Consider the following 20909-nt stretch of genomic DNA (forward strand, 5'->3'; position numbering starts at 1 on the left):
TTCTGAGCGTAATGTTTTGAGAATATTTCAAAAAACAAATCATTTCTGGATGAATGTTTCCAACATATTGTGCATGAATATAATCTGTTTATTAATTATTCTGTTCCAACGAGCCGTGTGGATCTGCTGCATCACGCTCTCTGTCCCTGTGCAGATAATGATACGGTGGAACCAGCCATGTTCGTCCTGAGTCCTCTGCAGCCCGAGAACCAGGAGAACTACACGCGGGGTCCGGAGGTTTGTCTGGCGACTGATTTCCGTCCGCAGGTTGGTACACTGGTTCTGAATGCGAAGGAGGGTTCGTTCAACATGAGCACCAGCGAGGCCGTTCTGTCCACAACTGAGAGGACGTACTACTACGCTGCGTTCACCAACCAGACGCTGCACTCCTGCGAGCTGCACGGCACGCCGGGCAACAACGAAATCAGTAAGAAGATTTTTCTGATGGAAAATAATGTTCAGAGTAAAATATCACAAACATAACTAGACTTTAGAGTTTTGACTGAGTGGTGCTGAAAGCACAATGTTTTTAACTGACAGGAACTGAGAGTGTTTTCACACAGAGTCCTCTCAAAGTGCACCAAAAGGTGAACCAGCAGAAAGAGGCCTCAGTCCTCTGTGAGTCCACACTGTGTATAATATATAGTGTTTTCACTCTGACGTGGCGCTGCAGTGAGGTCATGGAGCTCCTCACTCTCAGATGAGCTTATAATTGGAGGAGACCTCAGTGTGTCTGTGCTGCAGACTGTTGCTGTTTGATGTGTTCTTGGTTCCACATCTGAAGACGTGCAGCATCTTCTGTGGACCAAACTGCTCCTCGTGCTGCGTCCTTGCAGGCGTTACAGGCCCACGTGGTGTCGTCTGTATTTCCAAGCGTCCCAGGTCACATCATGTGATCCAGAGGGCTGAATACAACGGCACAGAGCAACATGAACCTGGAGCGCACTGCAGTTCACTGAACCTGTGACCTGTGGACACAAAGCGCTCCAGCTGCAGCACAGACACACTGAGGTCTCCTCCAATTATAAGCTCATCTGAGAGTGAGGAGCTCCATGACCTCACTGCAGCGCCACGTCAGAGTGAAAACACTATATATTATACACAGTGTGGACTCACAGAGGACTGAGGCCTCTTTCAATGTGAACACAAAACGAACAAGTCACTTTTCAGTTGGTCCACTTTTTGGTGCACTTTAAGACGACTGAGTTTGGTTCTGAAAAGGACCAAATGTGAAAACAGCCTTAAAGTCTTCGTTGTTTTGGTGTCATCAGACATGTTCTGATTTAATTCATCACTTTGTTCATTTAAACTGTTTGAACATCGACTCAAAGTGTTTTTATGGGAAAGTATTTTTAACAACAAACGACAAACAAATAGACAGGTTATTGAAGAAATGACTCCGTGAATCTCAAACTGTAGAATAATTATTAATTACTGTACGTACGGATGTTTGTGTGTGAGTCGCCGTTTCCTTTGTGTCTCTGACTGACGTGTTTTCTGTTCCCACCAGTTGAGCTGTGTGCTGACATTCATCCAGGTGAGCCTACAAACGCACCTGAACATGAGTCACTGATGCTGATTCAGACGGGCTGAACATGTCAGTTATTTTTTCTCTCCTGCACAGAGAGAGCCAAACTGAACTACTTCCTGCTGGTGATGAACGCAGTGAGAGTGGTGTTCACCAAAACTCTGGCCTTCAACACCATCCTCACCATCAGAGCCATGCTCTTCTAACGCAGACGAGTCATGGACCGTCATGTCTGAAAAACAGACGAAGCTTCTCAACAGCCCGGGCGTCAAAACAAAATGTTGGCGTTGTATGTTTCTGCAAACTGGTACTTTTGTTTCATGCGTATCATATCAGTGTTTCTGAAGTGATGCAGTGTGTGAGCTGACTTTGTCATCGTGAGGTGGAGGGGACGGCGGGTGGCAGGAGTCACCTGCTCAGCTGCAGACCATGTTCAACACCATCAAACAACTAAACCAGTTGTTTTTTATCGAGTCATCGCTGAGTCTCCAGCGCCTCTGTTGTGCTCCAGTTGTTGGTGTTGTGTAGCCACCTGTTATGTTGTGTTCACACTGGGTGCGAATAAAACAATTCACGTGAGTGGATCACACGTGAAGTCCATGTAAAGACGTGATTACACGACGCAACGCGAATGGCACAAAATATGTGAATTAAGCGGTGCGACTGAAGCGAGCAGCGTACATACACTCATTATGAGAGCTGAAAAATCTGAACTTCAGCAACCAATTCACGTCGCGATAGCCAATCAGCATTGAGATCTTCTGGGGACGTATGTCACCGAGGGCGTACTGGCAGAAGTTTATTCAGTGATTCACAAGTATGAAACAAGTCAACACAAAATATTCTAGCGTCCAAACTCGCGGCAGTAACGCAAAGCAAACATTTGTATTGTGTCTGGTGTGAACACATCAGAGTTCCTCCTGCTACGTCAAGTGATTATTTTCCACAGTGACATCGATGTGTTTCCGGCGGCGATGGCGCCACTGAGATCAGGTGTTTAAGGCCAAAATAATAATCATAATTTACAAATGTAACGTATCTGTGATCTGCAGAAATGTATGATGCCAACATTTATTCTGGTGACTGGGTTGGACCTGAAGTGTGTGTGATCTGAAAAACTGTTCTTTAAACAATGTTATTCATCATTCATCCCAGGAAAATAGATTTCTTGACATTTTGAAAACTATGGTGGCCTCTGAGGACAAAACACACATCAGAGCAAAACACAAACATTAAGAAAAATTAAACAATTTTTTTTTTGTCATCTGAAATTAATTTAATGTTTGAGATATACACATCATGTTCAAAAATAAAATACAAAAATAATTGAAAACATTAACACAAAGAGTTCGACACTGAAAATCTAAAAATGATGCAAATACTGAAACAAACATTAAAATATGTACAAAATAAATGTTTAAAAAACCACATACCAGAGAACTGAGAAAATACCAGGATATAAATGAAAGTTTGAACTAATTTATTTGTTTTGAGAGCATTTTTATTCATGTCTTAAAAAATACACCCTGAATACAAAAACGAGCGAAACACAAATGTCTCGCTCAGAGTGCAGACTGTCACCAAGGCCGAATGTCATTTCTCCTTAACAGAAGAGAAACATGACATTCTGGCATTTTCTCTGCCGTTCCACCGACTGTCATGAAAATCAGGTCAGCAGGTTTTCAGATCCAAATCCGACTGATGGACAAACTGACCGAAAACACGACCTTGTTGGCGGAGGCAAAAATCAACACACAAATATTTTTAATAATTTCTGTAAAGTAAAAAAAAACCCAACTACAAATACTAAAACACATACAAAAATATTAACACAATCAAATACACCAAATACCAGAGAACTGACAAAAGTGAAAGTGCAAACATTTAATTTTAGTAAACATCTTTATTTCACATTTTTAGATTCAGAGTGCATTTTTTTAGTGTTTGAGGAACACACTGCAAATTCAGAAATACGACAAACACAAAACTTAAAAAAGTATGAACGTAAACATTAAGAACAAAATACTCAAACACATATGAAGTATTGATTGAAAAAGAGAGACTGTTAACATCTGAGAAATGAGCTCCTAATTCAGAGAAACTGAAAACATAAAGCAGCGTTTCGCAGCTGGTCCAGATCTCTCCTCAGTCATCAGTTCAGCGTTCACACAGTTTAATATATTCAGTGCCACACGTGTGTTTGGACACGTCCTCCAGCTGGTTCTCTGTCTCTGTCCAGGAGCTGTCCGTCAGTCACTCACTCCACAGCAGGAAACAGCACTTCAAAGTAAAAGCTTTGTGGTGGAAATTCACTGCACTTCAAAATAAAGTGAGTCACTTGCGGTCCATTCAGAATGAACCCACGGCCCATTTTTAGACCGCGACCTGAAGACCGACATACTGACGTAACAACACAAGTAACAACATGAACATTTAGTGTTAGTGGCATTTTTTTATTGTATTGTTTGATTCTGTCAGTTTGAAAAATGAGCTCCAAAACAAACAGAGAAAGAGAAAAGTGACAGTTTAGTATAAACAAAAGTAATGACACGAACATGTTAATTTTATTTCTCACATTGTTTAATTCAGAACAGATTCCTGTCAGTGTCTGAAAACTGAGAAGAGAAAATTGAAAACCAAAATTCAGAAATAATGGAAATGTTAAATCACAAACATTAATGTAAATTTTAAAAAATTAAGTGTTTAAAAAATGCTACAAAAATTAGAACACATACAAAAATAACAAAATGATAGGATACACCAAATATATTAAAAAAATACAAATATTTAATTTTAGTAAAAAAAAAAAAAAAAATTTAAAAAAAAGCTAAAAACTGAAGTTTCCAGACTTTGGTTCAGAGCTCATTCCTCTTCATGTTCACCTGTTAGTATTTGTTGCCTTCTATAACTCGGAGCACACTGCTGTGTATCCTCCTCGCTTGCGTGTGTTTTGTCCCTCAGGAGCCACTGTAGAAACCGGCCTTCACAAACCTGTAAATAATATTGAAGGTGTAACTATAAATTCATGTGATTTCTATCCTGAGCTTTTTGTGCAACCGTTGTCCTGGTTTCCATGTTGAAATGTTTCCTGTTTGTTGCTAATAAACATTCATTCAGCTTTGGATGCTGTTTGGGTTTTTGTTTTGTTCATGAGCAGGAGGTCAAAGGAAAGCAGCAGTTTCCTGTGGCGTCCTGCTCTGCTGTGAATTTGACAATTTGACAGAGTACCAGTCGCTCGCACAGCAGCTCATGGTTGTGTGTGTGTGTGTGTGTGTGTGTGTGTGTGTGTGTGTGTGCGCGCTCAGTGCAGCAGTTTCATCAGTTAAAACCACATTTCAACAGTCAAACCTGAAACTGCAGATAAAGATCAGACAGGAAACACACAGACAATAAAATAATTAAAAATCAGAAACTGATTAAACATTTAATTAAGTCACCAGCAGCTCCTGTTATATGTATATTTATTTATTTATTGTGGAGTATTAATGAGCTCAGCTCAGGTTGGAATGAAGAGTTTATTTATTTGTTTATTTCAAATGTTTTATGGGTCTTATGTTTGTAGTTTTCTTCTGGCTCTGCACGCTGAGTCACAACTGAAGTTATTTATGAGAATATTTACATGAGCAGGTTTTACCACAGAGACAAGAACTGGTTGTAACAGTTGATCACAAGCAAAACTTTATTGAAGTAAAAGTAGAAACACAAACAAATCAATGTGAGCACACATTTCTTTGCACAGAGAACAAAGTGTGGAGGATAAAGGAGCTCTGCTGCTTTCTCTCTTCACACACAACATACAAACACATCAATACAAAGATTGATCAGACATTTAGAGCCCAGAGAAGTCCACATTATTCTCATGCAGAGAAATGTCACTGCAGCTCAACAAACATCATCATGAGCAGTGAGAGCCTCCATGGCTGAACACACACAGGAAGGAGCGCCACCTACACACACTCAAACATTTACACAACAACTCAGGAGAAGATGTCAAAGTCCCGCCCACAATGTTTGACTGACAGCTGATCTGTGTGCAGTGAAGAAACGCCACAACAATCAGCTGTCAGCAGCAAACATGGAGACCAAACACAGAGTTTAACCCTGAAATGACTTCAGACTATTTGACTTGACACAACTCAGCTGTGGAATCAGAATAAAGACAAAGTCCAGCATAGAGAGGCTGAGTGAATGTGGTCTGGACTCTGTGGAGGAGAGTCATGGTTTCAGAGACGCTGTAGAAGGACAGAATACCTGCACTGTGATCCAGGTACACTCCTACTCTGGAGGACCGAGGACCTGAGATGGGAGTTCGGACTTTGTTGTGATAAAAGTTATAACCATTATTGACACAATCTAACATCCAAGATTTGTCATTGAGTCCAAATAAACATTCATCCCCCCACCCTGCTCTGCTGATATTCTTGTATGTGACTGCTACATAAACTCCTTTCCCTCTCCACTCAACCTCCCAGTAACAACGTCCAGTCAGACTCTCCTTACTCAGGACCTGCTCCCATCCAGTGAATCTGTCTGGGTGATCAGAATAAGACTGTTGTTGACTCATTACTGTCACTTTCCTGTTCCCCTCAGATAATAACAGATAAGTGTGTGCTGTGTTTGGATCCAGTGTGATGTGACGTGAATATCTGAAGAACTCAGCTCTGGTCTTGGGCTCTGGTTGTGGCAGTAAAACATCCACTTCAGTCACTGTCAGTGAGACGTTTGTCCATGTGTCCCTCAGAGCATCCTGTAGTTTATCTCTGACTCCTGACACAGCCGCTGTCACGTCCTCAAAGTAGCGGCGAGGACGGATGTTGATGCTGGATGAGTGTGTGGCTTCACTGAGTGCTGACAGTGAGGGGTAGTTGTGTAGAAACTGGTTGTGATCCTCTGTGTGTGAGAGCTGCTCTAGCTCAGCGTCTTTTCTCTTCAGCTCAGTGATCTCCTGCTCCAGCTTCTCCTGAAGCTCTTTGACTCGACTCACTTCAGTTTCCTGCTGCCATCTGAGCTGCTGCTTCACATCAGAGCGTCTTTGCTCCATGAGACGGATCAGCTCAGTGAAGATCTTCTCACTGTGCTCCACTGCTTTATCAGCAGAGCGACTGATAGCCTCCACCTCCTGTTGGAGCAGCTTCACATCTTTCTCTGTGTCCTGGATTCTCTGCTGGATGTTTTGTCGACTCTCCAGCCTCTCTGCCTCTCAGTCCTTTCTGCTGCAGCTGACACTGTGTCGTGGCCTTTATGTTCCTCCACAGAGCAGAGATAACAGATACACTGCTGATCAGTGCGGCAGAACATCTTCATCACCTCATCATGACGAGCAGATGTTCTCCTGCAGCTTCTTGGAGGGCTCCACCAGCTTGTGTTTCTTGAATGGAGCCGAGTCACGATGAGGCTGGAGGTGTTTCTCACAGTAAGAGGCCACACACTGCAGACAGGACTTGAAGGCTTTCAGTTTCCTCCCAGTGCAGACATCACAGGCCACATCTTCAGCTCCAGCATAGCAGTGATCAGCAGGAGCAGCTTGGAGTCCAGTCTTCTTCAGTTCCTCCACTAAATCTGCTAACATGGTGTTTTTCCTCAGGACAGGCCTCGGTGTGAAGCTCTGCCTACACTGAGGGCAGCTGTAGATTCTCTTCTCATCCTCTCCATCCCAGAAGCTTTGAATACAGTTGATGCAGTAGCTGTGTCCACAGGGAAGAGTCCCCGGATCCTTCAGCAGATCCAGACAGATGGGACAAGAGAACTTTAGGGGGTCCAGCTGAGCTCCTTGCTGCGCCATTTCACCTCTCAGTGATGGTGACAGTCAAATAGTTTGATTCTCTCTGATCAGAAAACAAATCTGTTGATAGAGACGAGCTGGCTTCAGGAGGAGGGAGGAGAGGGAAGGCTTTTCAGGCTTTACTGCATTCCACAAGGAGTAGTGAGAGGCAGGGTGTGTTATCTGACATTTACAACAGGCAGTAAGAGCAGATGGACTTAAAACTACGACACTACGACAGCAGTTTGACTTTTAATCTTATTTCAGCTTTTCACATGTTAAAGTAAACTTAAAGGAGTTGTTGGAAACTCTGGGTTCAAAGTATTCAAAAGGCTTTCAGAAATAATAATTATTAAAAGGTTTAATAATTACTTTTAGTTAAATATTAAATTTTGGGCACCATTCCCAAAAAAAGTAAAATGATGGACGGTAAATTAAATCTGTCTCATAAGAAGTGACTTTGAATGTGGCCTGGTTGTTGGTGCCAGACGGGCCGGTCTGAGTATTTCACAAACTGCTGATTGGAGTCACATGATGTGATGGCAGCCTGAACTCGTGCTCCTCCAACTTTTGGGATCAAGATCCTCTTTTTCACCCTCAAACCTGCTCAGATAGCAGTAAAGTAATGGAAACCAAAATGTGTATGAAAACTGAAATGGTTGGTCTGCTTGTAATAATGTGGAACAAAGGAAACTTTGCTGAATACAGTCGATGCAGTAGCTGTGTCCACAGGGAAGAGTCCCCGGATCCTTCAGTAGATCCAGACAGATGGGACAAGAGAACTTTAGGGGGTCCAGCTGAGCTCCTTGCTGCGCCATTTCAGCTTGTGGCAGTGACTGTGTGAGTCTCACTTCCTGAGAAGTGAAACTAGTCTGAGCTCTGATATTTATGATCTCATGATCTCAGCATCATGTGATCATGCAGTGAATGCAGCCTGTCAGCTCTGTCATGTCACCACCATGTTGGTTCCACCCATCTATAAAGTGCAGATGTGAAGGGGAGGGAACAGAGTGGAGCTGGCTGTGTGTGAGAGCAGGAAGAGGAGGGAGGGCTGATTCCAGGAAGACCAGTGAGTGTTTTCAGACGGGGAGCAGGTTTGAACTGAGGCTTCATTTGAAACGAGGAAACAGTTTGTTGAATCCTTGTTGGCTGCTCAGGTTTTGGCTCAATATTTCTCTACAAGCATAAATCTTACTGAAGTCAAAGTAAATACTACAGAATAATACTGCATGACACCGTTCTGTGTGTCTTACTGGTCCTTTGTTTATTTCACTCGCCCCACTTTTTATTTCACAGCAGTAAAGTTTAATCTTGTCTTCCATCTGTTTAATCGTGAACCAACATCAGTGAAGCGTCAGCAGCTGCACAGAATGAATAAACTTTATTTATATAGCACAGTCCAGAGTGCTTTACAGGTCATTGACAGAGACAAACAGTTTTACAACACTGTTCAAGGAGACATTAGAGGAATACATAAATATCTTATTTTCAATCAATCAATCAATCAATCAATTAATTAATTAATTTATTTATTTATTAAGGGTAAAAATAGATATTAAAATATTCAAACAGATGACTGCTCGTTACAGGCTGGATTAAAAAGATCTGGTGAGAATGATGATAAAATGATTTATCTTTGACTCATTCATAAAACTTATACAAGAAAACTACAAAGAAACAATTAATATTTATGATTCTGCCCCGACAAAAACTTCATGTTAATGTCCAGACAGCAAATGTGTGAATTCATCTCACATAATTCTTTCTGACTAAAGATGTTCAAAGAGAAACTAATGATGGAAGCAGATACGAGGTCAAACGTCTTCAGCTGACGGAGCTCAGAGAGACGCTGCCATCTAGTGGAGCGGAGAGAGTCTGTCACTTTGTATTCAACACATCACTGTGCTGCTGTGACCCATCTGCAAATATCAACTCAGATACTTTAAAATATAAAACAAAAATAGTTTTGGAAACAGAAGTGTCACCTGATAAGCATGTCTGTTACTTGTGATTTCTGACTTTAAATAGACCTAATGGCTGCTTCGATATGTGTGAACTCAAACTTCAAACGACCATCAGTACTTATCAGTAATTATTACACATAATTATTAACTGTGTTAAATAATATGTTTCAATTGACATCAAATCACCTCTTGGGGCACTGTTCCCCATAAAAGGGAAAATAATTCAGTTAATTCAGTCTCATTAAATAAACTAAACTCTCAGTTTGGAACTCTGAATAATAATTTAAATAATAACTATAACCATAATTACCATATCAGCACTCAAGACTGAAGGGTTTAAGCGTAACTGATGTCACAACAAGTATCGTCTGCACACGTCTGAAGAAGCTGCTCAGTGCTGCGTCTCTGTTTAATGAATGAACCGTTACCAGGCTGCTCTCATAAACTGTTTGTTATTTTTCCTATGAAAAGTAATGCACCAAAACCACACAGTCATCAGCGGGTCATCTATAGATACCCAACAAGTTCTTCTCCCATCACGTCTAAATATGACGCACTACCTGAGCCCAGTCTCACTCTGAAGTTGTTGGATTTTGGCGCTTGGGCAGTGACTTGCAGTGTCAGAAACCAATGAAAAAAGGCGTCATTTAACGTTGGCAAGATACACGGCCAGTTGATACACGCCCGCTAGATTAACAGCATCCGGCAGCATTAGGGGTAAACACGGAGGGACAAGGACGAGAGTTAAAGCAGTGAAAGTCTGAGTGGGGTGTGCAGGAGGGCTGGTGGATGGGTCGCGTCCCGTAAGATTCTTAAGCCAAACCCTGTTCTTTTTTCAACTACGTGTGTTGTTGAAGGAAAACACATCAGTTGGCAGTGTTGTACTGACATAGTGCTTTTATTTTGAAAGAGACTGTATGCAAACTGTACATTTCCTGTGAAAACAGAAGTGTATTTTGAAAACAGACAATGCATGTAACAGGCTGAAGTTGACACGGCGTCCCAGAACGTCAACAACCAACACACCCAGGGTACCTTGGACGCCATATGTGGACGTGGAAAGTCCATGACCAAACGTGGACATGTGACGAGGTCACAGTGAGGATGAGTTAGCTATGTACCCTCTTACGTCAGATTTGGACATTCAGGGACAGTGTGTCAATTTACGCTTGGTATATGCTTTGTTTTTCTAAATAAATTTCAGTTTAAAATGGAGAGTTTCTGATCGTTATGTACACATAGTCTTTTTCAAAACAAACTAACAGTGTCGATAAAACTTTGTTTTTTAGGTTTCTTTCTTTATGTTAAGGCAACAAAATAACGCATGTGAGTTTTTTGCCCCCCCAAAACACAGGACTTTCCTCAGGAGACCGGTGTTCAGAAGGTGTGAACTTTGTGTTAAGGTACATCCCCACCTTGTTTCTTTACCTAAACATAACCACAGTAACTTTAGGTTTAAAACTATAAATCTGTAGGATTTCATATGACTCGTAAACACACACTCTGAGACACACTCTCTCAGACTGATTTGTTTTTAGGCCGCAGGTGAAGTTTGGTTCAGAATCAGGTCACATCAGTTGTGCTCTTTCCTTCCTGCCTGTTGCAGAAACTATAAATTGACTCCTGGAGGACTTTTTAGCTCAGAGGAAAAGAAGCTGAAGAGGAATCATGAACCCGATCACTAACAGCAGGGATCCATGAGGATTTCTCCACACCAACAGGTACTACAGCTCGACTCGACTGTGACAGTGCACGGCCGCAGAGGAACCACTGAATGACAGGAAGTGAAGGCCTCAGCCTGCTCCAAAAGACGCTGCTGCTATTTTCAATGTTTGGAGGCTGCATCTGACAATTTCTGCAACCTTGCAAAACATAAAATCCAACAATCACGCGGGGCTTGAACTTTCTTAGCTGTCTGTTTTCTGGTCTTCCAAAAGGCCACCTTCAAATGTGGACACAGCAGACTGCAGACATGGTCAAACATCATGTCTGAACAAAAGGCTTTCATGCAGTCGACCATGTTTTATTAAGATGATCTCTGTGAGTCTGAAGCAACACCTTTTAACTCTTCATCAGAGCAACATTAGTTTGTGAAGGTTGTGGTAACCAAATCTTTACAGGTTACTGAAGGATATGGTCAAAACAAAATGGTTTGTACGATGATGTTTTGTCCAACTATGTCGAAAGGTGAAGCGTCTGCAGCTGGAAGGAGGGAACTGAACACATTTTCAGACGGTCTCTCCTGGAAGACGTTCATGGTGACATTTAGTTATTCAGATCATAGTGGTGTGCCACAGGGATTGAACTGGGGTCTTCCTCAGCTCATTGTTCATATTAATGATTTTGTCTTATCCCAAGTCGTCAAAGTTTGGCCCCTGGGCAGTGACTCGCAGCATCAGACACCAACAAAAAAAGCCGTCCTTTAACGTCGGCATAATATGGGGCTAGTCGCCGTTATGGTTTAATGGCGCCTGGCGGTGTCAGGGGGAAACACAACAAGAACGAAATTTACTGTGGTGAAAGTCCAAGTGGGCCGAGCAGGTAAGGTCGTGGATGGGCTCAACAAACACCAACTTTCACCCAGGAGAGTGTTTTCACGTCCCGTAAGATTCTGCACCAAAACCCTGTTCTTTTTTCCTAAACCCAACCACGTGTGTGTTGTTGAAGGAAAAAAACATCAGTTCACAGTGTTGTACTGATCTAGTGCTTTTATTTTGAAAGAGACTGTATCAAACTGTACATTTCCTGTGAAAACAGAAGTGTATTTTGAAAACAGACAATGCATGTAACAGGCTGAAGTTGACACGGTGTCCCAGAACGTCAACAACCAACACACCCAGGGTACCTTGGACGCCATATGTGGACCTGGAAAGTCCATGACCAAACGTGGACATGTGACGAGGTTGGAGTGAGAACGTGTTGCCCATCCATGTCCAGTTGTCAGATTCATCTTTATGCAGACGATACAGTTTTATATCCTGATAATCAGACTTCGTTTCCCTTCAGTCCTCGATGTGACCTGGTGTTCATATCAGCTATTTTCTGTTCAGCAGGGGGGTCATTATGCTCCATCCCGTCAACAGTTGTTAATTCTGTGAGGTGACTTAGAACGGCCTGTGCAGCTGCAAGCACTTGAAGTGAGCACTTCTGTTTTGCAGTTTTTGTAGAGGTAGTTGGATAAAAAGACGACGTCCTGTCTACAAAGATCCGTTCAGCTCAGTTGTTTTTCCAACCAGGTGAACATCCGTCAGTGAGCACCACACCTTTGGTGAATTGCTCATCAATTTGGAGATTAGTTCAGTAATTCAGATTTCTTGACACAGGTTAGTCTCCATGAAACAAAGAGTTAATTCCCAGTGCTAAACTGGGAACAGTCCTGGAGTTTACAGGTTTAGATGTCTTCTTCAACACCTGATGGATCTGTCAGTCAGTATTAACCTTCATTTCTGAGTCAGAATGTGTGTAATTAAGTATGATGATAATAAACAGCAGGTCGTTGGATAATTTTGCACTCGTTTTGGTCTTAGGTTGAAATGGATTATGGAAAACTGAGGACCAACAAATTCACTGCTTGTTTGGATGCCACGTGATGTTTTTGGTCTCGAGATGTGGACTTTAACTGAACTGGAGCCTGAAATGAACTCAGCGGACTCTCTGAGGTCGGTGTGGACGAGCTGCAGGGTGAGTTCCTGTTCTTTTTTTTTTTTTTTTACATACATACATAGCATGAAGGTCAATCTAAGTGTGGAGCCATGGCTGAAAGAAATACATTTGACAGTATTTATTAGTATTGCGTTGTTTCAGACAACCATCACTAAAGATAAGTACACATCAGTGAAAAAACACAAGAAAAGGAGAATAACAAAATAATAAAACCGGTGAACAAACACACGTTACACAGTGGAGAGAAAAACAATCAGGATTTCTTGCATCAGTGTGAGAGCAGCAGTTTTTGTCACAGTGAGTGTCACAGTGTGAATAATCAGGCAAACAAACTTTATTTTGGCAGTGGAACCAAACTGACTGTTGAATCTGGTAAGACAAATATTTTTTATGATTTCATACTTTAAAATGCATCATTAGAACTCCTTCATTTCTCATTTCTGTTGAGTTTATGTCATGTTTGTGGAGTCTGATTGATGCAAACTGATGTGCAGGCTGCTGACTGTTTGCCAGTGAAGTGAAATATCAGGAAAAGTCCTGAAGAGAAACACTGACTATAAAAGTTAAACAGAGTCAAATTGTTTAATTCTGTAAAAAGCAACCGCAGCAAACAGAGAACAGTGAAACTCTGAAACTTCAGCTGCACAAATAAACTGATCAGTGATAAGATGGATGATCAATCACAACATATAAGTGGATAAATGTATGGATTAAAGAGTCAGCTTGTTAACATGTAGATATTAAATGAAAAGTAATACAAAAATAAGAGGATAAAAGTCCAAACTGAGACAACAGGACAGTAAGAATAAATGTGAAGAGCAGAGATTAAAGGCAGCAGCAGTTTTTGTCACAGTGAGTGTCACAGTGTGAAAAATGAGGGAAACAAACTCTATTTCGGCGGTGGAACCAAACTGACCGTAGAATCTGGTAAGACAAATATTTTTCATGAATTCATACTTTAAGATGCATCAAAAGAATTCTGTCATTTCTCATTTCAGTTCAGTTTACCACATTTTCCTAAAAACAAAACAGAACACAGCAAAACTCTGAAACATTTCTGAAACATCAGCTGCACAAATAAACAGTGAAATATTACAATAAACATTTGAATCAGAATAAAGATCAATGAACAAACAAAATGTATAACTTAGAGAGGAACCGTCACATGCAGCAGTTTTTGTCACAGTGAGTGTCACAGTGTGAATAATCAGGGTGGAAACAGAGTTTATTTCGGCAGTGGAACCAAACTGACCGTTGAATCTGGTAAGACGAATATTTTCAAACATTAAAATGTGTCAGTGGAACTCATTCATTTCCCATTTTAGTTCAGTTTATGACATTTCTTTAGTTTGACTGACACAAACTGAGCCGCACATGTGCCGGCTGCAGACTGTGCAGCAGACCATAAAATAAAAATCTGAATTTTAAGAGTTAAAAACTGGTTTCAACTGTGAAATAAACAGAAGCAGATAAAATCCTCAGTGTGAGACATCAGCTGCACAAACACACAACACCGGGTCACGTTTTACAGTTCACAAGTTAATATTAAAGTCAGTGAATTACTTAAACATAAAAGAGGATTAAAGTCTGAACTGAGGCAGCGAGACAGAATGAATCAACTGTAAAAGCAGAAATAAAGAGCAGCAGTTTTTGTCACAGTGAGTGTCACAGTGTGAATAATCAGGGATACAAGCTTCATTTCGGCGGTGGAACCAAACTGACCGTTGAATCTGGTAAGACAAATATTTTCATACTTTCAAATGTGTGGATTGAACTCCTTCGTTTCTCATTTCAGTTCAGTTTATTTCATTTTTGTAGGGAAAAAAAAGCAAACAGTGAAACTCTGAAACATTTCTGAAACATCAGCTGCACAAATAAACAGTGAAATATTACAATAAACATTTGAATCAGAATAAAGATCAGTGAACAAACAATATGCATAACTTAGAGAGGAACCGTCACATGCAGCAGTTTTTGTCACAGTGAGTGTCACAGTGTGAATAATCAGGGAGTCAACAAACTTTATTTCGGCAGTGGAACCAAACTGACCGTTGAATCTGGTAAGACAAATATTTTTCATGATTTCACACGTTGAAATGCATCATTAGAATCCTTCATTTCTCAGTTCAGTTCAGTTTATGACATTTCTTTGGAGTTTGATTGACACAAAGACGCGTGCAGGCTGCAGCTGCAGCAGTTATTCTGTATTCAGTGAAATGGTTTGAATCCTGATGAGTGATGATGAGTTTAGAACCATGAAACAGCAGAGAGAGAACAGCCAAAATTTGACTCAGATAAACGAAATATAATAGTCAATAAATTCACATTAAAAGACTAAATTAATGAATAAAGTCAGTGTGACAGAGGATAAAACTGGAGGAGACATGACATGCAGCAGTTTTTGTCCCAGTGAGTGTCACAGTGTGAATAATCAGGCAGGAACCAAACTTTATTTCAGCAGTGGAACCAAACTGACCGTTGAACCTGGTAAGATTCGTTTAGTTTCTTCATTTGACTCTTTAGATGTCTACTGTAAAGGTTTGACTTGATGGCAAAAATACACATTAACAAAAAATATAGAAATTAATGTGGAACTCTGTGAGATTTAGAAATGAGGAGAGCTGACGGAGGCACAGAGAGGACGACATCATCTGCAGAAACCCACAGCAGCGTGTGGAATAATACAAAGAACATGATTATATTAAGATGTGCAAAAACATGGATAAATAAACAAATCAGAGCATAAACACGTAACGTTCAATGACAACGATAAAAACTAATAAAACAAAAGAGAAGCTATGAAAAACATTCTTTAAATTTATGGAAGTCCAGAAAAAGATAAATTATCCAAAAGGATGAAAAGATATAAATAATTTAAAAACTAATAAATATATCATGGCAGGTCAAAGCTACGAGATAATGAGTCCAAACTGTGACGTTTATTGAGTCAAAATCAAAAATTACATCAACATTATGACATACAAAGTCAAATTATTTCACTTTTTAAAGTAAAAAATTAAATTTCATAATAACTGTAATGGTGACTCTTAATTTTAACTCTAAGAAGTTTGACTAAATATTGTCGTCACATTACAAATAATGAATTTTTTATTTTTATTCTAGTGTTATGTGTACGTGTGAGGTTTGTGTATGAGTGTGTGTGGTGGTGTGTTTGGGAGTGGAAACAAACTCGTCTTCGGCGGCAGCATGAAGCTCGTCGTGTCGACAGGTCGGTGAATACATTACATTTTTAAACACAAGTAAAATGTTAAAATCAGAGTTGAGAGCGAGAAACAACTGCACAAGTAGCCGCAACAAAAGTTTTATTGGAGGATATTTAGTCTATCGTCTGGAGTCAAACTGGGCCCAGTGGTTCGCACTGGTTTTTGTTGAGCTGTGTTTGGCGGTGTGACTGGTCAGGGAGGCTACGCCACTGTGTTTGGAAGCGGGACAAAAGTGACTGTACAGACCAGTAAGTCAACTTTATTTTCACAAACTGTGTTTAACAGCAGAGATGCAGAGTTAGTTTAACAAATCCAGGATTTCGTAATCCTCGATCCCTCTCATTGATCTCAGATTAATGTGAAAATTAAATCTGTTCAGACAAAAGTTTCTGAAGACCTGAGTTGTATTATCAAGATTAAAGTTAGTAAAATACAAACTAAACAAACTGGAGAGCTGAGTCTGAATTCATTAAACCCAGATTATTTAATCCAGGTTTAAATGTTTGGGTTAAACTGTAACAGTGAAATGATTTTATGATTGATGTTAACAATAATACTCCAGTTACATTCATCATGGATGCCTCTGGAAAAAAAAAAAAAAAATACATGTAACGAAATGATGAAAACATTATTTTATAGTGTTTTGAAATCAGCAGGTCGAGAACGTCTTTGAGTTTGAGTGTCTTGAGTTTTACGTCTTTAGTGACGTTTCAGAAAATCATCAGAAAACCGAGGAGCTCGCGTTGAACATTTGAAACAGTTTAAAGTTTCAAACAAAATGTCTGAAACGTTAAACTAAAATTAAAATAATCTTTAAAGTTGGTCCTGTGTAGTTTGTGTTTTAAACTTCAGTGCAGCAAAAACGTAATTTCATAAATGACGAGTTTATTAAAGTTAACGTGTTCAAGATGAGTCAGAGGTTTTCAGTCAGCTGTTGGTCACAGTGTGAGAGGAGCTGGAGAGAAACTGATTTTTGGGAGAGGAGCTCAGCTGAGAGTCGACTCAGGTAAGATGGACAAAAGTTACAAAAAAAAATGTTTTAAAAAGAGGAAAAATTAAACAGTGTTTAAGAACCAAAAATCTCCATCTTATCAGGTAACTTTTGTCCACAGATGAGTCCTAAACGTTCAGTTTAAAGAGGACAGAACAGAAAATGATGATTGTTTCTTAAAAACAGGTTTAATTTGGAAAATTATTTCCCATCTATAAGAAAATCAGACGTTTATAAAGAAAAATAACAGTTCAAATGAATATTTAGCTCCAGTGAGCATGAAGCCCTGGTTCATGTAAGAAGCTGAATATTGAATAGTGAGGTGAGGTTTTCAGTCAGCTGTCAGTCACAGTGTGAGATTAAATTCTGACAAGATTATTTTTGGGAGAGGAGCTCAGCTGAGAGTCGACTCAGGTGAGACAACAGAGATTATTATTATTATTATTATTATTATTATAGAGGTTTTTACTGTTTAAATTCAGCCCTCGTCAGATTTGTTGAAGGTTCATGTGGAAGAGAACGTCAGCGTCTGTAAAGAAGACACAATAATGTGAAGCAGAAAACATAAAGATATCACTTGATTTGTTGATTTAAATCTATGTCAGGAACGAGCTGCACAGGCAGAAGGTTTTAAGTCTTAAAAAGAATGAACGACAACAAGCTGATGAGACAAACTTTTCTTGTCCAGCGGTTCAAAACTTTTGACAGAAACAAATCAGGTTCAGATCTTCAGCGTCGTCACCGTCAGCAGCTGCACGCTCAAACCTTTCTCATTCCATTAACCTAAATCAGTATTTAAAGGTTTATAAGATTTTTCAACGTTTTTTTCCTTGAAATGAAAAACGTAAATTGCTGCACGTTGTTGTGTCGTTAATGTTCGAGGCAAACTGGGTGTCTGAAAAAAAAAAATCTGAAGATGAACCGTACGAAAAGCAGTGAGGCGGTGATATCAGATCAGTCTAAAAACATTTGAGATTTAAAATAAAACAGGTGTGTGTGTATGTGTGTGTGTATGTGTATGTGAATGCTGAGCTGACCTCAGCTCAGTTTGTGTGGTGGTGTGTCTCATGGTGTGAATGCTGGGACCAGTTACGGTAAACTGGTGTTTGGATCAGACAGCAGACTGAACGTCCAGAGCCGTGAGTTCAAAACTACAACTTTTATTTTGACGCTTTGTTTGAGGCTTTCACTCTGAAACAGCAGAAACAATCCTGCACTTGTGCTCGACAAACTGTTGTTTTAGTGCCTAAAATCCTAAACTGACTTTAAGCACTTGGGTTGCATTTTTAATGTATGAAAAGCGCTATATAAATAAAGCTTGATTGATTGATTGATGAAACTCAGCTGGTTGTTCTGTTTGTAAAAAGGAGCCACCTCAGATTAAAGTTGATGCTGTTTAATTCAAATGATGAGTTTATTAGTGTGAAAAGTGTAAAGAGTGACGCTCTCAAGGTTTTCGGTCAGTCGTCAGTCACAGTGTGAACGTCGGCTCAGATAAGATTATTTTTGGGAGAGGAGCTCAGCTGAGAGTCGACTCAGGTAGGAGACAAATGCATCAATACTTTCACTGTCAAACACCACAATGTTTGACACAAAGTCTTAAAATGTGATTTTTTAACCAAACAGCAACTTTTTCTCGCTGCAAACAGCTGCAGCTGAAAAGATGTCAGCCTGTTTTGAGCCTTTCAACGAGTCGGTCAAACTCTCTTCAAACTGACAAAGCTGCTTTAATGAAGAAAATTCCAAATTCTCTAAATCTCACTTTTTGGGAAATGTGTCTAAAACGTTCTGATCTCTAAATACAGTGAGTTAAATTTCACCTGAACCTGGTCAACACCTGAGAAAAACACAGGATTCTACAGAAGCTCAAACCAGCCGGACGAAAAGAAAGGACATAAAACACTAAAGACAGACGTGAGGGAATGTTTGAGTTACAGGAGTTATAGAATAATGACGTATGACAAAACATCAGTTTACTGAATCTATAAAATCGTCAGTGCTGAGTCAAACTTGTGATTTCATGTTTGTTCATTTGTTTTTCTTTTTAAAGACTGTATTAGTATTTTTCCAGTTCGGTTACTTTGACAGAATAAACTGTCTTGAGTTTGAGTGCGTTTTAGATGTTTGTTGGTAGTTTGGGGTTTTTGCTGAAGTGTTTCCTGCTGTGTGAAAAGTGGAGGAGGACAGAAGTTGATTTTTGGTCGAGGAACTCAACTGACTGTCGAATCAAGTAAGAACTTTGAGACAGAAAATATAAAATGTGTTTGATCTCTGGTTTTAGCTTTCGTCTCTCAGATTGATTTAATCAGTGACCAGCTGGTTCTGAACTTTCTTACTCTGTAGGTTCCTGCGATATACTCTGCTGAACGTCAGACTTTATCCACTGCAGATATTAGAAAAGTGTGTTGGATGTATTCATGAGTGCGAAGCTCATGTTGAAGGTGACCTCTGAGGTTTGGTGCCGTAGTCGTGTCGGTGATCTGAGCAGGTTTGAGTGAATTCACAGTTTAAGTGTGAACGTTGAATTATTTGTCCTCATGAGAAGCTTTGAGGAGTCACGCTGTGTTTTTGTCACGTGTGGTGTTGCTGTGTGACAAGTTCTGGTGTGGATAAAATCCTGTTTGCAGCTGGAGCTGAAGTGACTGTAGACGCCTGTAAGTCTGCTCATGTTTCATGTCTTTGTCCTCGTTCAGCTCATCGTCGTTACTTCACTGAGATTCCTGAACGTCACCTGTCTTTGTCTCTCTGGATCTTAATCTTCTCACTCTGTTTCTCCGTATTTGACGAATCAGTTTAAAAGTTAATCTGATTACTTTTAAACATCATTTTAACGTCAAAGTTTCTGACGTTGTAACTGAACTTTAATTTTCACAGAGACATCAGAGACATGCAGAAGGTTTGTGTGTCTTTCTGTCAATAATTCAAACTCCAGCAAACTGTCTCACCTCCAAAAATACTGATTTTAATGGGCAGTTTCAGTGACCAGAGCTTCATCAGGCAAACTGTTTATTGCTAAATGGTTAAAGACAACCTGCTTTCATTTAAAATAAGATGATAAAAAAGTAAAAACTAAATAAAAGGTTTTTAAAGTTTGCAATAAATGCACAGAAACACTCTTTATGTAAAACAAATAACACACGTGAAGAATTCAGACTGAAAAAACGTTCATCAGTCTTTGTCTAAAACCTTTAAACTGAATTCATGATTCAGTTTTTTAATTCTCTCAAACTCGCGGCTTTTATTTCTCCTCTGAGCTCATGTCTCTTCTTGTCTGTCTCCTTTCACCGTCAGCGTCCTCGCTGTCTTTTGGTTTTAATTCTTAAATGTTCATAAATACAATTCAGCTTTTTCCTGGCATCCAAATATCACTGAATACAAGTCATCAAATAGAAATGTTTCAGCTCAGAAGAATTAAAATAAATTAACATTTAAATTAATGAAACCCTCAGACATCTGTCCTTAAAACACTTCATTCAGCCTGTTATTGAGTCTTTACACCAACTGCTTGGTCAAATTTTGGTGGAGAAACTTCCAGCTTCCCCAAACCTACATTTTGGGAACATGTGCCTAAAACATTTTCATTTCTAAATCTACAACTTTGACTTTTTTAAAGAGAACTGCGGGATTGTATGGAAGCTCAAACCTGCTGGAAAGACAAAAAAAAGTTGCATCACAACTGTAAAAAGTGAAGACAAAGAGATTCTTCAGATGCAACAACGATGTTTAGTTTCTGAGCTGAGTCACAAGTTTTAAAGCTGTTTTACAGTCGACAGTTTGT

The 20909-nt window shown here is 39.8% G+C and overlaps 1 pseudogene; it reads right to left on the reverse strand.

Moving 5' to 3' along the window:
* Positions 1–5324: 5324 nt before the first annotated feature.
* Positions 5325–7310, reverse strand: LOC125902873 (tripartite motif-containing protein 16-like; annotated as a pseudogene).
* Positions 7311–20909: the final 13599 nt, after the last annotated feature.

This window comes from Epinephelus fuscoguttatus, linkage group LG15 (genome assembly GCF_011397635.1).
Source record: "Epinephelus fuscoguttatus linkage group LG15, E.fuscoguttatus.final_Chr_v1".
Taxonomy (NCBI): Eukaryota; Metazoa; Chordata; class Actinopteri; order Perciformes; family Serranidae; genus Epinephelus; species Epinephelus fuscoguttatus.